Source organism: Bombina bombina, chromosome 3 (assembly GCF_027579735.1).
Source record: "Bombina bombina isolate aBomBom1 chromosome 3, aBomBom1.pri, whole genome shotgun sequence".
NCBI classification, from domain to species: Eukaryota; Metazoa; Chordata; class Amphibia; order Anura; family Bombinatoridae; genus Bombina; species Bombina bombina.
In genome coordinates, this window is record NC_069501.1 from 221,649,779 (window position 1) to 221,664,750 (window position 14,972).

A 14,972-nucleotide genomic window follows, 5' to 3' on the forward strand; every position below is an offset into this window, starting at 1 on the left:
GAGGGGATTCCACCATGGCTTCTAAACACATTGAACAAGGATTTTCCTTAGTGTCAGACATGTTTAACAGACTAGTAGAGTACACAAACAGGCTTGGAATCACTTTAATCAAATAAAAAACACAATTTGAAAAAAAGTTACTGTGCCTTTAAGAGATAAAAAGAGCACACAATTTTACAAAACTGTGAAAAAATGCAGCAATCTTTCTGAAATTTTCACAGTATGTAGCTAAAGCCTTAATAAGATTGCACCTCAAGTTTCAAAACGATTAACCCCTTAATGCCCAAACCGGAGCAGCCTAAAGCCAACACCTGGTTAAATCACTACAGCACCTTGCCACAGCCTTGCTGTGGCCCTACCTTCCCTTAGGGATCAGATTTGGGGGAATATAGCTTCTTTTAGGCCCTCAAACATCAGCAGGACCCTCCATGTGAAGCAGCATGAACTTCTCTGCAATTCTAAGTGTGCATCTGAGGCACGAAATTAGGCCCCTCCCACTCTACTCCGGAGCTGTGAGGCCTAGTAAATCTCTCCTAAGTGAATAAAAAACAGCCATGTGGTAATAACCCCAGAAAAACCCCAAAAGGGCTTTCAAAGTGTCTTGCAAAACGATTTTTCCTTAGCCAAACAATCAATTGCCCTGAATAAGTGTCAACTAGTATATTAGCCCTATTATGTAAGCATTCAATTCCTTACTAAGTCTGTGAACATAGCTTACCCTCCCCTCATGGGGATATTGTCAGTCTTCTAGCATTATCTCAGTCTTGTCTAGAAATAAATGACTAAACATACCTTATTGCAGATCACCCTGCAAACTGTTCCCCCCCAACTGAAGTTTTCTGGTACTCCTCAGTCCTGTGTGGGAACAGCAGTGGATTTTAGTTACAACATGCTAAAATCATTTTCCTCTCAGCAGAAATCTTCATCACTTTTCTGCTAGAGAGTAAATAGTACAAACCGGTACCATTTAAAATAAACTTTTGATTGAAGATAATAAAACTACAAATCTAACACCACATTCACTTTACACTCCCGAGAGACCCTAGTGCTTAGAGCCTGCAAAGAGAATGGCTGGGGGGTGGAGCTAGAGGGGGAGCTATATGGACAGCTTTGCTGTGTGCCCTCTTTGCTACTTCCTGTAGGGAATGAGAATATCCCACAAGTAAAGGATGAATCCGTGGACTGGATACACCTTGCAAGAGAAATAGACTGAACATACCTCAATGCAGTTTAGCCTGCAAACCGTTCCCCCAACTGAAGTTTTCCTGTACTCTTCAGCCCTTGTGAGAACAGCAGTGGATCTTAGTTACAAAGTGCTAAGATCATAATCCTCCTTGCAGAAATCTTCATCCCTTTTCTGCCAGAGAGTAAATAGTACACACCGGTACCATTTAAAATAACAAACTTTTGCTTGAGAAAATAAAAACTAACATTTTTGTCACCACACTCACTTTACCCTTCCTAGTACTTAGAGTAGGCAAAGAGAATTACTGGGGGGTGGAGCTAAGGGAGGAGCTATATAGACAGCTCTGCTGTGGGTGCTCTCTTTGCCACTTCCTGTAAGGAAGGAGAATATCCCACAAATATGGATGAATGCGTGAACTCGATACATCTTACAAGAGATAGAATATATATTTTCCAAGACTACTCAACTGAAGTGGCAAACAGGAGGAAATGATTCTCACCCTATTGTAAACAGCTAATAGAACAAGGCAAAAAAAAAAAAAAGAACAAGGCAGAACAGCTGCTCTATTATACCCAGCACGACTATGCCTGCAAACTCCTGAAGGCCCAATATTTTCTGAGTATCTAAAAAGACTGCAGATGTACCTACAGAAGGAGAAGGAGCAGCGGCCACCTGAGGAGGAAGAACTACAGGAACCAATTACATGAACGCAGTCAAGTAACCATTAAAGAAATATGAGTATCATATATATATATATATATATATATATATATATATATATATATATATATATATATATATATATATATATATATATATATATATATATATATATATATATTTATTTCAGTTTCTTTCGGGTTTGGGGGACAAGGATTGTTTACTACTATTGTTTTGTTCATTGTTTTTCTTTTTCAATTTATCATAGAGATACTACTAGATCTGATCAATCCCAATTCACTTAGCTGCCACATAAAAACAAATAAATTGATTGCTTAATACACACTTTTGAGGCACTTAGCCATTGGTTGTAGGAATACTGGAAAACTATGAGGGTGACTGCTTTGAATAACGTCCCCGATTATGAGAAGGGCAATTCTAAGATATCTGAACCTGAAAAAAGTAGACATTGCAATATTGGAGGAAACACACATCAATAACTTAGAACATCAGAAATTAAAACAGAGCTGGGTGGAGGAGGTCTTATTCACTCCGTATGAATGGAAAAGAGATAGAGGGGTCGCCTTCCTCTTCAGAAAGTAGCTAAAACTACAAACGATAGCAGATCCAGACGGCAGGTATCTTATCATAAAAGTTTAGATAGAAGACAGACAATTCATACTATGTGTAGTCTATGGCCCACACACACACAGAAAAAATAATTACTAGTTCACCTCCAGACACAACTTTTGCAATTTGCAGATCTCCCTATCATAGCAGGAGGACACTTCAATATAGCTCCCCACACACCAGCGGACAGATTTCAAAACCCAGACTGCACTACAACACATTCCAAGCAATATGCAGGATCTAAGAGAGAGACAATTATACTTAAAAATGTAAAAAATGACTTTTTCTTGGTCTCAACGTCTTTTTGCCCCTACATCCTAGATTAAAAAAATAGATACCATAACCATTTCAGACCATGGCCCTATCGTTCTGACAGTGTCCACTACTATGGCCCACAAGAAGACCAAGAGATGGACTTTTCCCCACACACCTTTATCATGACTCCAACCTCCACAACATCTGATAGGAGAGTGGACCACACAAAAAAAATCTAAACAGCCAACATGTAGAAGACATATCCCTTTTCTGGGAAACGGCAAAGACGGTCCTAAGAGGGGTGGTGACAGCATATGCAGCAAACAGAGAGGAGAATTGCTTTTAAGACAACTCAACGCAAGGAACCGTTACTTTTTAAACACAAATGTGACAAATAGAGGGAAATACAAGGAGGTCAAAACACTCAGGGACACGCACATTAGACAAACCTCTATAGGCTCTCACAATCGTACACAGGCCAAATACTATCGTTTCGGAAACCGAACAGGGAAACTACTTGCAAGAATCACCAGTCTAATTAGAAAACCTAACACTATAGCAGCTATTAAACACAGATGAGGACCTTACTAGAGAGGAAGACATACACACACAGCTCTTGTATCTTACTATTCTAACCTGTACAAGGGTAAGGAGGTTGACATAAACACGAAAGAAAACTTTTGGCACAATATACAGTTACCCCAATTATATTACTATAATACTTAAATGCCCCAATCTCGACCTTAGAAGTTATCTGCTCCATCTAGGCACTCCCTTTAGAGAAAACCCCAGCCCCAGATAGTCTGCCAAGTGAGTTCTACAAGCTTTTGAAAGTATAGATATTGGATACTCTCGCTACCCACTACAATGAAATTTTAGAGGGAAAAGCGAAATTGTCAAACAGATTCTCAGAGGCGAATGTCCCAAAACCAGACAGAGATCCACTACTTACAACCTCATAGACCCATATCCGTACTCAATTCCGACTACAAATTATTCACAAAAATCCTAGCTAACAGACTGACAGACCTTCTTTCATCACTAATACACAGAGCCCAGACAGATTTCGTGAAGTGCAGATCCTCGGTAGCAAACATAAGAAAACTGTAATTCATACTAACATACTATTGAAATAATACTAACAAAGACCAGCCAACCCCCCTAGAAGAAGCATGCTTATTGCTTGTCGACGCGGAAAAAGCGTTTGACAAAATATTATGGGATGACTTAATTACTACCCTAGGCAAATTTGGCATACAAGGCTTCTTTCTTAGTGCACCCCAAGCTATCTACAAAGACCCACAAGCTGCGATACTGATCAATGGTACACCATCCAAACCATTCACATTACAAAGAGGCACGAGACAGGGATGGTCCCTGTCCCCACTCCTGTTTGACCTTGCGTTAGAACCCCTAGCTCATAGAATAAGGGCAGAAACTGAGGGCCTTAGCATAGGAAAAGAGACAGTGCATCTGTCACTTTTTGCAGACAACATGCTCTTATTAGTATAGGATCGGCCAGTTTGATGTCTGCGGCCTCAGAGCAGGCGGACAAGTTATGGAGCAGTGGTCTTTAGACCGCTGCTTCATAACTGCTATTTCTGACATTCGTAGCTTGATCATTCAGCCCCCAAGAACCAATGTCCCCAAAGTAATGAAAATCATATCAGAATTTAGTGAAATTTCTGGATACCAGATGAATAAAGAAAAATCAAAACTAGTATGGCTCAATAAACAGAACCCATCTCCCCCCCGAGCAATTAACTTTAAAACTGTCACAAACAAATTCAAATATCTAGGTATAACTTTGACTAGAGACCCTAAGCAGTGGTACGCATGCAACTTTGGCCCATTGTTGGGAGACCTTAAAGGGACACTGAACCCAAATTTTTTCTTTCATGATTCATATAGAGCAGGCAACAATTTTAAGCAACTTTCTAATTTACTCCTATTATCACATTTTCTTCATTCTCTTGGTATCTTTATTTGAAAAGCAAGAAAGTTTAGATGCCGGACCATTTTTGTGAACAACCTGGGTTGTTCTTGCTGATTGGTGGATAAATTCACCCACCAATAAACAATTGCTGTCCGGTGTACTGAACCAAAAATTGTCTGGCTCCTTAGCTTAGATGCCTTCTTTTTCAAATAAAGATAGCAAGAGAACTAAGAAAAATTGATAATAGGAGTAAATTAGAAAGTTGCTTAAAATGTCATGCTCTATCTGAATCACGAAAGAAAAAATTTAGGTTGTGTCCCTTTAAACAAAGTCTAGCTAACTGGGAAAATCTGCCGCTCACTCTATCGGGGCGGGTGGGTTTGATAAAGATGATCCTCTTCCCTAGACTCCTCTATACTCTTCAGATGCTTCCGGAACACATATACAAACAAGACCTTAAAACACTAAACAAAGCAATACTACAATTCCTATGGAATAAGAAAAAACACAGAATCAGCTACTCAAAGTTGACAGGCGCGACAACACGGGGGGGGGGGGGGGGGGGGGGTTTACCAAACATAGAACACTACAACTGGGCAGCCTTAGCAAAATATGTCATTGACTGGTTACTACACAAAGAACAATTCACCAACACAGGGTTGGAAAAACAACTTACTGCACCATGGTCCCTAACTTTGCTACCACACATGACATTGAAACAGATCGAAGCTATAGTGAAGGAAGCCCCATTATTATTATTATTATTATTATAATAATAATAATAATAATAATAATAATATCAACCGGTCAGGGCATGGGGGAAACTATACAAAAAACAGGGAACCACACACCGTCACACACTATATCTACCCCTGCAGGGTAATCCAGACTTCCCAGCAGGTTTCACTACCAAGACATTTAAGCAGTGGGAGGAGAAAGGGGTGACAACACTACGACAAGTTCTGTCTGGAGATGGGAAAACCATAAAATCCTTTCCAGAACTGCAAACAGAATTTAACTTACTCAACAGCCATCCCTTTGCGTTCCTTAAAATGAGACATTATGTCACGGACCTCATAAAACAAAACACCAATTATAGTCAGTGATATAAACAAATTATTAGCACTAACAAAGGGAGGAATAATAATAATAATAATAATAATAATCTCATACACATACAACCTACTTCAAGATTCAATTATTGAATCGACGGAACAAAGAACGAAAACATGGAACATACTACTTAACCAAGTAATACCAGAAACATATATCACACAAAGTGTAGCGAGAGTGAGGAAGGCCACCCTATCAGCAAAGATACACGAGTCCCACATAAAGATCCTAAACAATGCATATATCACCCCTAGACTTTTTCGTAAGTGGAAAACGAACCTCCCTGGCACATGTCCAAGACGTTCACAACCAGACCCAAACATTGTCCATATGATGGCAAAGTGTCCTCGACCAATAAAATTCTAGGGTATGATACAAACATGGCTCCAGCTTTTTGGGGCAGAAAAAAAAAATTAACTTTAACACTGGAGGCCATATTCTTTTTGAAACTCCAACCAGCTCCTAAAGCTAAACCATTAATCATATACAATGTAATCCTACAGGCTAGAAAACTCATTCTAACACATTGGCTAACAAACATACCACCCACCTTAACTTAATTAAAAAATGCACTACAGAAGCAAATGCTGTGTGAACAAATAGACACAAGGAGACATTACCCAGAGAACGAAACTATTTGTAACAAAATGGGAACCCTTCATATTAAGTCGACCTACCACACTACAGACACAAATCATTCACCCATTTAAAAAGATTCAGAATATATCCTGGGGGTACAATTAAGAGGAGAATGGTAGCTCAAGTTTGGGACAGACCAAAATAATCTGATATGGACCGTTACTACAGTCTTTAATAATGAGTGGTTAGACAAGTCTTGCACACAAAACTAGTTTCCAACATGAATGACAACAAATAACTTCTTATGGCTAACTGATGAGACTCTGCAACAAGAAACGCCACTAGAAACACACCAAAAGAATATAAACCACTTAAGTCAAGAAATCAGGAAATAAGAGACAGAATGCCTGATCTTACATTAGGCTATCATATAAAACTCTGGCAGCAGAAAATGGCACTCAGCACAAAATAGAAGCTAGGAATTATTTAGAAGATTAGGCTAAGTTAGAACAGTTTTTTGGGTCAGTTTAAGTAGCCAGAAAAAAAATATATACCCCAATACTGATATGTTGATTTTACTAGATTTCATATTTCTTTTTCTTTTCTTTTTTTCTTTCCAACACCAGTTTAGGAAAATGTATTTGAGTATGCATGCCCTGCGTGGCAAAAAAACCTGCTAAAAATGAAAATTATTCATTTAATCAGTATTGGAAATAAATAATGCAAGGCTGTCAAAAGAACTAAAATAAGGAGGCAGTCTGCAGAGGCTTAGATAGAATGTAATCACAGAGGTAAAAAGTATATTACCCCTGGCTCCTACTATTTTTGGGTTATTGTGTGTGCGCGTGTTTAGCCCCCAATCAGCAGGTACTACACAGGTGCTGAACCAAAAATGTGCCAGCTCCTAATGCTTACATTCCTGCTTTTTCAAATAAAGATAGCAAGAGAAGAAGAAAAATTTATAATAGGAGTAAATTAGAAAGATGCTTAAAATTTACACTTTGAGATGGTAATATAACAAATTTTATATATATATATATATATATATATATATATATATATATATATATATATATATATACACACACACACACACACACACTCTGCAATATACTTTCATTATTTATTTTGTTCCATTTTCCTGTCATTGGATTCTAAAATTGTAAGCTTTTCAATTCCTGTTAGAAATGGAAGTGCAAAACACATATTGCACACAGCCATTGGCTGCACACTCTAGAGACCTATTTATAACTGTCCCTAATTGGCCACAGCATAGAAGGCAACCTAAGTTTCAACATGGCTGCTCCCATTGTTTTATAGACACTAGAAGTTTACACTTATTTTGTTGATAAACAGCTAATGAAACTTTATAAAATACATCTACATGTTATTCTCAGAGTAATCTTTTCTTTGAATGCATCATTCTATCTAGCATTTATTTAGTGTTTTAATGTCCCTTTAAATAGTTTTAAAATGCATGGAAGTTGAGACGCAAGAGTATATCTCTCATGTGTAGTTGGATGATTAGATCACTGCACACTTAAATCCTGCCATCTTAATACTATGAGCAAATGAACACTTTAAATAGCACAAATACCAAGCATTGAAATATTGTATGATCAAACATGAATACAATACAAAAAAAAAAGGATTTATCAGTTACAATGGAACTGGCATTATTATTCACATAAACATGTGCAACTTTTTACTTCCTCATATTTTCCTCTTTAAACCTACATTAGAGAAAATTGTTCATTGAAAATTTGTACAAACCCTTAAAACAAACAGGTCATGCACAGCAATCACATCCGATGTAATTATGTGCCTTTTAAACCACCAGTAAGTTTCCACCCAGTTTGCAACTTTTATACATTGATAAAAATAACTAACCTTAAAAGTCATGAGCAATTCCTTTATTTTACACACAAATCACAGACCGATATCTTGATAACAAGCAAGAACAAATTGTTCAGTTAGTCCATTTTTTAAATCTGACGCTTTTATCTTCAATTAGTTTGGCTAAATTTAACTTGCTAGACACAATACCAAGATTTTGTTATCCATAGGATGCTTTCTGTAGCACCTTTTCTGTCTGCTAACCATTTTGTATATAGTTTGTTTTATATCTCATTACTGCTATAGTTGCATTTTGCTAAAAAGTCATGTAAAAACATAATACAACAAAGCTCAAAAAAGAGAAAAATATTCAACAGCTTTTTCATAAGCATGACAGACACAAAAAACAGAATTTATGTTTACCTGATAAATTTATTTCTCCTACAGTGTATCCGGTCCACGGCTTCATCCTTTCTTGTGGGATATTCTCAATCCCTACAGGAAGTGGCAAAGAGAGCACACAGCAAAGCTGTCCATATAGCTCCCCTCAGGCTCCGCCCCCCCCAGTCATTCGACCGACGGTTAGGAGAAAAAGGAGAACCACAGGGTGCAGTGGTGACTGTAGTTTATAAAAATAAATTTAAACTTGACTAAAATGCCAGGGTGGGCCGTGGACCGGATACACCGTAGGAGAAAGAAATTTATCAGGTAAACATAAATTCTGTTTTCTCCTACATTGGTGTATCCGGTTCACGGCTTCATCCTTACTTGTGGGAACCAATACCAAAGCTTTAGAACACGGATGAAGGGAGGGAACAAGTCGGGTAACCTAAACGGAAGGCACCACTGCTTGCAAAACCTTTCTCCCAAAAATAGCCTCCGAAGAAGCAAAAGTATCGAATTTGTAAAATTTGGCAAATGTATGCAGTGAAGACCAAGTCGCTGCCTTACAGATCTGTTCAACAGAAGCCTCATTCTTGGAAGCCCAAGTGGAAGCCACAGCTCTAGTAGAGTGAGCTGTAATTCGTTCAGGAGGTTACCTTCCAGCAGTCTCATAAGCCAACCAGATGATGCTTTTCAGCCAGAAAGACAGAGAGGTTGCAGTCGCCTTTTGACCTCTCCTCTTACCAGAATAGACGACAAACAAGGACGAAGTTTGTCTGAAATCTTTAGTTGCTTTTAGGTAAAACTCCAAAGCACGAACCACATCGAGATTGTGTAACAGACGTTCCTTGTTAGAAGCTGGGTTAGGACACAGAGAAGGAACAACTATTTCCTGGTTAATATTCTTATTGGAAACCACTTTTGGAAGAAAACCAGGTTTGATACGTAAAACGAACTTATCTGTATGAAACACCAGATAGGGTGAATTACACTGCAAAGCAGACAATTCAGAAACTCTTCTAGCGGAAGAGAAAGCAACCAAAAGCAAAACTTTCCAAGATAGTAACTTAATATCTATGGAATGTAGAGGTTCAAACGGAACCCCCTGAAGAACTGAAAGAACTAGATTTAGACTCCATGGAGGAGCCACAGGTCTGTAGACAGGCTTGATTCTGACTAAAGCCTGCACAAACTCCTGAACATCTGGCATTGCTGCCAGACGTTTGTGTAACAAAACAGACAGAGCTGATATCTGTCCTTTTATGGAACTAGCTGACGAACCTTTCTCCAATCCTTCTTGGAGAAAAGCTAAAATCCTTGGAATCCTAATCTTACTCCATGAGTAACCCTTGGATTCGCACCAACAAAGATATTTCCGCCATATCTTATGGTAAATTTTCCTAGTGACAGGCTTTCTAGCCTGAATCAGGGTATCTATAACTGAATCCGAAAACCCACGCTTAGCTAGAATCAAGCGTTCAATCTCCAAGCAGTCAGTTGCAGAGAGACTAGGTTTGGATGTACGAATGGACCTTGAATTAGAAGGTCCTGCCACAAAGGTAGCTTCCATGGTGGAACCGATGACATATTCACCAGGTCTGCATACCAGGTCCTGCATGGCCACGCAGGAGCTATCAGAATTACCTAAGCCTTCCCCTGTTTGATCCTGGCTACTAGCCGTGGGAGAAGAGGAAACGGTGGAAAGACATAAGCTAGATTGAACGACCAAGGCGCTGCTAAGGCATCTACCAGTGTCGCCTTGGGATCCCTGGACCCGTAACATGGAACTTTTGAGTTCTGACATGACGCCATCAGATCCAGATCCGGAATGCCCCATAGTTGAGTTAACTGGGCAAAAACCTCCGGGTGAAGTTCCCACTCCCCCGGATGGAAAGTCTGACGACTCAGATAATCCGCTTCCCAGTTGTCCACTCCTGGGATGTGAATTGCTGATAGATGGCAGGAGCGATCCTCTGCCCATTTGATGATCTTGGATACCTCTCTCATCGCCAGGGAACTCTTCGTTCCCCCCTGATGATTGATGTACGCTACAGTCGTCATGTTGTCCGACTGAAATCTGATGAATCTGGCCTCCGCTAGTTGAGGCCATGCCTGTAGCGCATTGAATATCGCTCTCAATTCCAATATGTTTATCGGGAGAAGAGATTCTTCCTGAGACCATAGACCCTGAGCCTTCAAAAGACTGGCGTCGGTCGTGACGATGATCCACTCCGGTCTGCGGAAACTCATTCCCTGAGACAGGTGATCTAGAGACAGCCACCAGAGGAGTGAGTCTCTGGTTTTCTGGTCCATTTGAATCTGGGGAGACAAGTCTGCATAATCCCCATTCCACTGTTTGAGCATGCACAGTTGCAATGGTCTTAAATGAATTCGAGCAAAAGGAACCACGTCCATTGCTGCAACCATTAGTCCTACTGCCTCCATGCACTGAGCTATGGAGGGCTGAGGAATGGATTGAAGAACTCGACAAGCGTTCAGAAGCTTTAACTTCCTGACCTCTGTCAGAAAGATCTTCATTTCTACGGAGTCTATTATTGTAACCAGAAAGGGAACCCTTTTGGATGGGGACAGGGAACTTATTTCTATGTTCACCTTCCACCCGTGAGATCTGAGAAAGGCTAAAACAATGTCTGTATGAGCCCTTGCTTTGGGAAGGGACGACGCTTGTATTAGAATGTCGTCTATGTATTGACCCTCCTGGATCGTTGGTAAAATTGTCCGAATGGTTTCCATTTTGAATGATGGAACTCTGAGGAATTTGTTTAGAATTTTTAAGTCCAGAATTGGCCTGAAAGTTCCTTCTTTTTTGGGAACTACAAACAGGTTTGAGTAAAAACCCAGTCCTTGTTCCGCTGTTGGAACTGGGTGCATCACTCCCATCTTTAATAGGTCTTCTACGCAACGTAAGAATGCCTGTCTCTTTATCTGGTCTAAAGATAAGCGAGACATGTGGAACCTTCCCCTTGGAGGAAGGTCCTTGAACTCTAGAAGATACCCCTGAGAAACAATTTCTAGTGCCCAGGGGTCCGGAACATCTCTTGCCCAAGCCTGAGCAAAGAGAGAAAGTCTGCCCCCTACTAGATCTGGTCCCGGATCGGGGGCTACCCCTTCATGCTGTCTTGGTAGCAGCAGCAGGCTTCTTGGCCTGTTTGCCCTTGTTCCAGCCTTGCAATGGCTTCCATGCTGGTTTTGGGCTGGGATGCGTTACCCTCTTGCCTAGTGGCTGTAGAGGTGGAAGTCGGTCCGTTCCTGAAATTGCGAAAGGAACGAAAATTAGACTTATTTTTAGCCTTGAAAGGTCTATCCTGTGGAAGGGCATGGCCCTTTCCCCCAGTGATATCTGAAATAATTTCCTTCAACTCTGGCCCAAATAGGGTCTTACCCTTGAAAGGAATATTAAGTAATTTTGTTTTGGACGACACATCCGCCGACCAAGACTTTAACCAAAGCGCTCTGCGCGCCACAATTGCAAAACCAGAATTTTCGCCGCTAATTTAGCTAACTGGAAAGCGGCGTCTGTAATGAAAGAATTAGCCAACTTCAGGGCGTGAATTCTGTCCATGACTTCATCATAAGAAGTCTCCTTTTGGAGCGAGTTTTCTAGTTCCTCAAACCAAAAAGCCGCTGCAGTGGTTACAGGAATAATGCAAGAAATTGGTTGAAGAAGAAAACCCTGTTGAACAAAGATTTTCTTAAGTAAACCTTCTAATTTTTTATCCATAGGATCTTTGAAAGCGCAACTGTCTTCTATTGGTATAGTCGTGCGCTTAGCTAGCGTTGAAACTGCCCCCTCTACCTTAGGGACCGTCTGCCATGCGTCCCTTCTAGGGTCAACAATCTTAGGTATCGGAAATGCATCAGTGTGTACTGGGACCTCTAAGAATTTGTCCATTTTACACAATTTTTCAGGGATCACCAAAGGATCACAATCATCAAGTGTAGCTAGGACCTCCTTAAGTAGGGCGCGGAGGTGTTCTAGCTTAAATTTAAATGCTATGGCATCAGACTCTGCCTGCTGAAAAACTTTCCCTGTGTCAGAAATTTCTCCCTCAGACAGGCCCTCCCTCACCGCCAAGCCAGATTGATGTGAGGGCACTACAGATAAATTATTCTCTGCGTCAGCTTGCTCATTTTCTGTGTTTAAAACTGAGCAATCACGCTTCCTAGGAAAAGCTGGCAGTTTGGATAAAAAAGCTGAGAGAGAATTATCCATTACTGCCGCTAACTGTTGCATAGTAATCGCAATTGGTGCGTTAGATGTACTGGGCATCACTTGCGCGGGCATAGCTGGTGTTGACACAGAACGGGAGGATAGTGAGCTATCTTCACACCCTTCAGCTAAAGAATCATCTTGGGCTATATCTTTAAGTGTAATTGTACGGTCCTTAAGCTGTTTGGACGCTATAGCACATTTCACACATAAATTTAATGGGGGAACCAGCTTGGCCTTTGAACATAGAGAACATAGGCTATCTGAAGGTTCAGACATGTTTAACAGACTTAAAAGTAACTTCAATGCAATAAAATTTATTTTTGACAAAAACGTTACTGTCTCTTTAAATAATAAAAGTGCACACTTTATTACTGAAACATCAAAAAACCATCAAAAACACATCCGATTTTTATGAAATTTTCACCACAGTGTCATAATGCTTTGAAAAGGTTGCACACACATTTTCAGATCAATTAACCCCTTAATGCCCAAATCGGAGCTAATAACAGCAGTTAACACACTACAGTACTCTGCCACAGCTTGCCCTGTGGCTTTTACCTTCCTTAGGGTTATTTTGGTAAGAATATAAGCCTCCCTGGAGCCCTTCCTGATGCCTTCGGACTCCCCACGTGAAGCTGCATGAACTGGCTAGTCAAAACAAGTGCACAATTGAGGCGCGAAAATGAGGCTTCCTTCCTCTGCATACCAGAGTGGAGGGGCCTTTCTGACTAGATTAGGTGTCCAACTAAGTGCCAGGCGCAAATTAATCCCCAAAAGTGTTTTAAGTTGATAAAAAAACACCTATTTAAGTTGAAAACTTGCTAAAAAGCAATCGATTAGCCCACAATAGTGTCAACCAGCATAAACCCTTAAAATAAGCCATCCTTTTATTGCTGAATCTAATAACAATGGCTTACCTATCCCAGAGGGAATTTCTGACAGTCTTCTAGCATTACTGGGTCTTGTTAGAAAAATGACTGTTCATACCTGAAGCAGTTAAGCCTGCAAACTGTTCCCCCCAACTGATGTTATCTGGTTTCAACAGTCCTGCGTGGGAACAGCAATGGATTTTAGTTACTGGTGCTAAAATCATAGTCCTCTTAGCAGAAATCTTCTTCACTTTCTGCTGCAGAGTAAATAGTACAAGCCGGCACTATTTTAAAATAACAAACTCTTGATAGAAGAAATAAAAAACTACAACTAACACCACATACTCTTTACCACCCCCCGGGGGGATGCTACTAGTTAGAGCGGCAAAGAGAATGACTGGGGGTGCGGAGCCTGAGGGGAGCTATATGGACAGCTTTGCTGTGTGCTCTCTTTGCCACTTCCTGTAGGGATTGAGAATATCCCACAAGTAAGGATGAAGCCGTGGACCGGATACACCAATGTAGGAGAAATGTAAACCAATTACATTAATAATAAAAGTCATCCTATATGGGTATTCCATAAAAAGCAATTGTTTTAATAAATATATATATATATATATATGTATATATATATATATATATATATATATATATATATATATATATATCACATATACACACATACACACACATACATAATAACCTTAAGGTCCATTACAGTCATTAGAGCATGTCATTTTAAGACTTGAGACACTTAAAAGGGACAGTGTACACTAATTTTCATACAACTGCATGTAATAAACACTACTATAAAGAAGAATATGTATAGAAACTGATATAAAAATCTTGTAGAAAACCTTTTTAAAACTTACTTAGAAGCTCACAGTTTAAAACTGTTTATGAGGTTAGGCTGGGACACCCAGTGAAAGGGGTTGGGAAAACAAAAAGAGCAGACACTCCCCCTCCCACCTTCCCTGCATTTGAAAAGACAGATAACATAAACAGGAGCCAGCAGTAGCCTGTAAATGAGTGTATATATCTGGCACTGTGGGACTTGGTTAGGAGTCTAAAAATCATCATAATGTTATTAAAATAAAAAATAAAAAAATCTATACATTGTTACAAAAACATTCCCAGATGGATCATCTACAAAACATTTTTGCAAAAAAATAAAATCTAGTTTACAATGTCCCCTTAAAGTGATGGTAAATTAACCCCTTAAGGACCAGCAACGTACCCTGTGCGTTGCTGCAGTCCTGTGCTTCTCTCTTCCGCAATCTCGCTAAAAAT

At 39.8% G+C, this 14,972-nt stretch overlaps 1 protein-coding gene across 2 annotated transcripts in view; it reads right to left on the bottom strand.

Moving 5' to 3' along the window:
* The window catches only part of TAOK1 (TAO kinase 1), a 613,695-nt gene that overhangs the window by 541,003 nt on the left and 57,720 nt on the right, over positions 1–14,972 (bottom strand). The window lies entirely within an intron of this gene.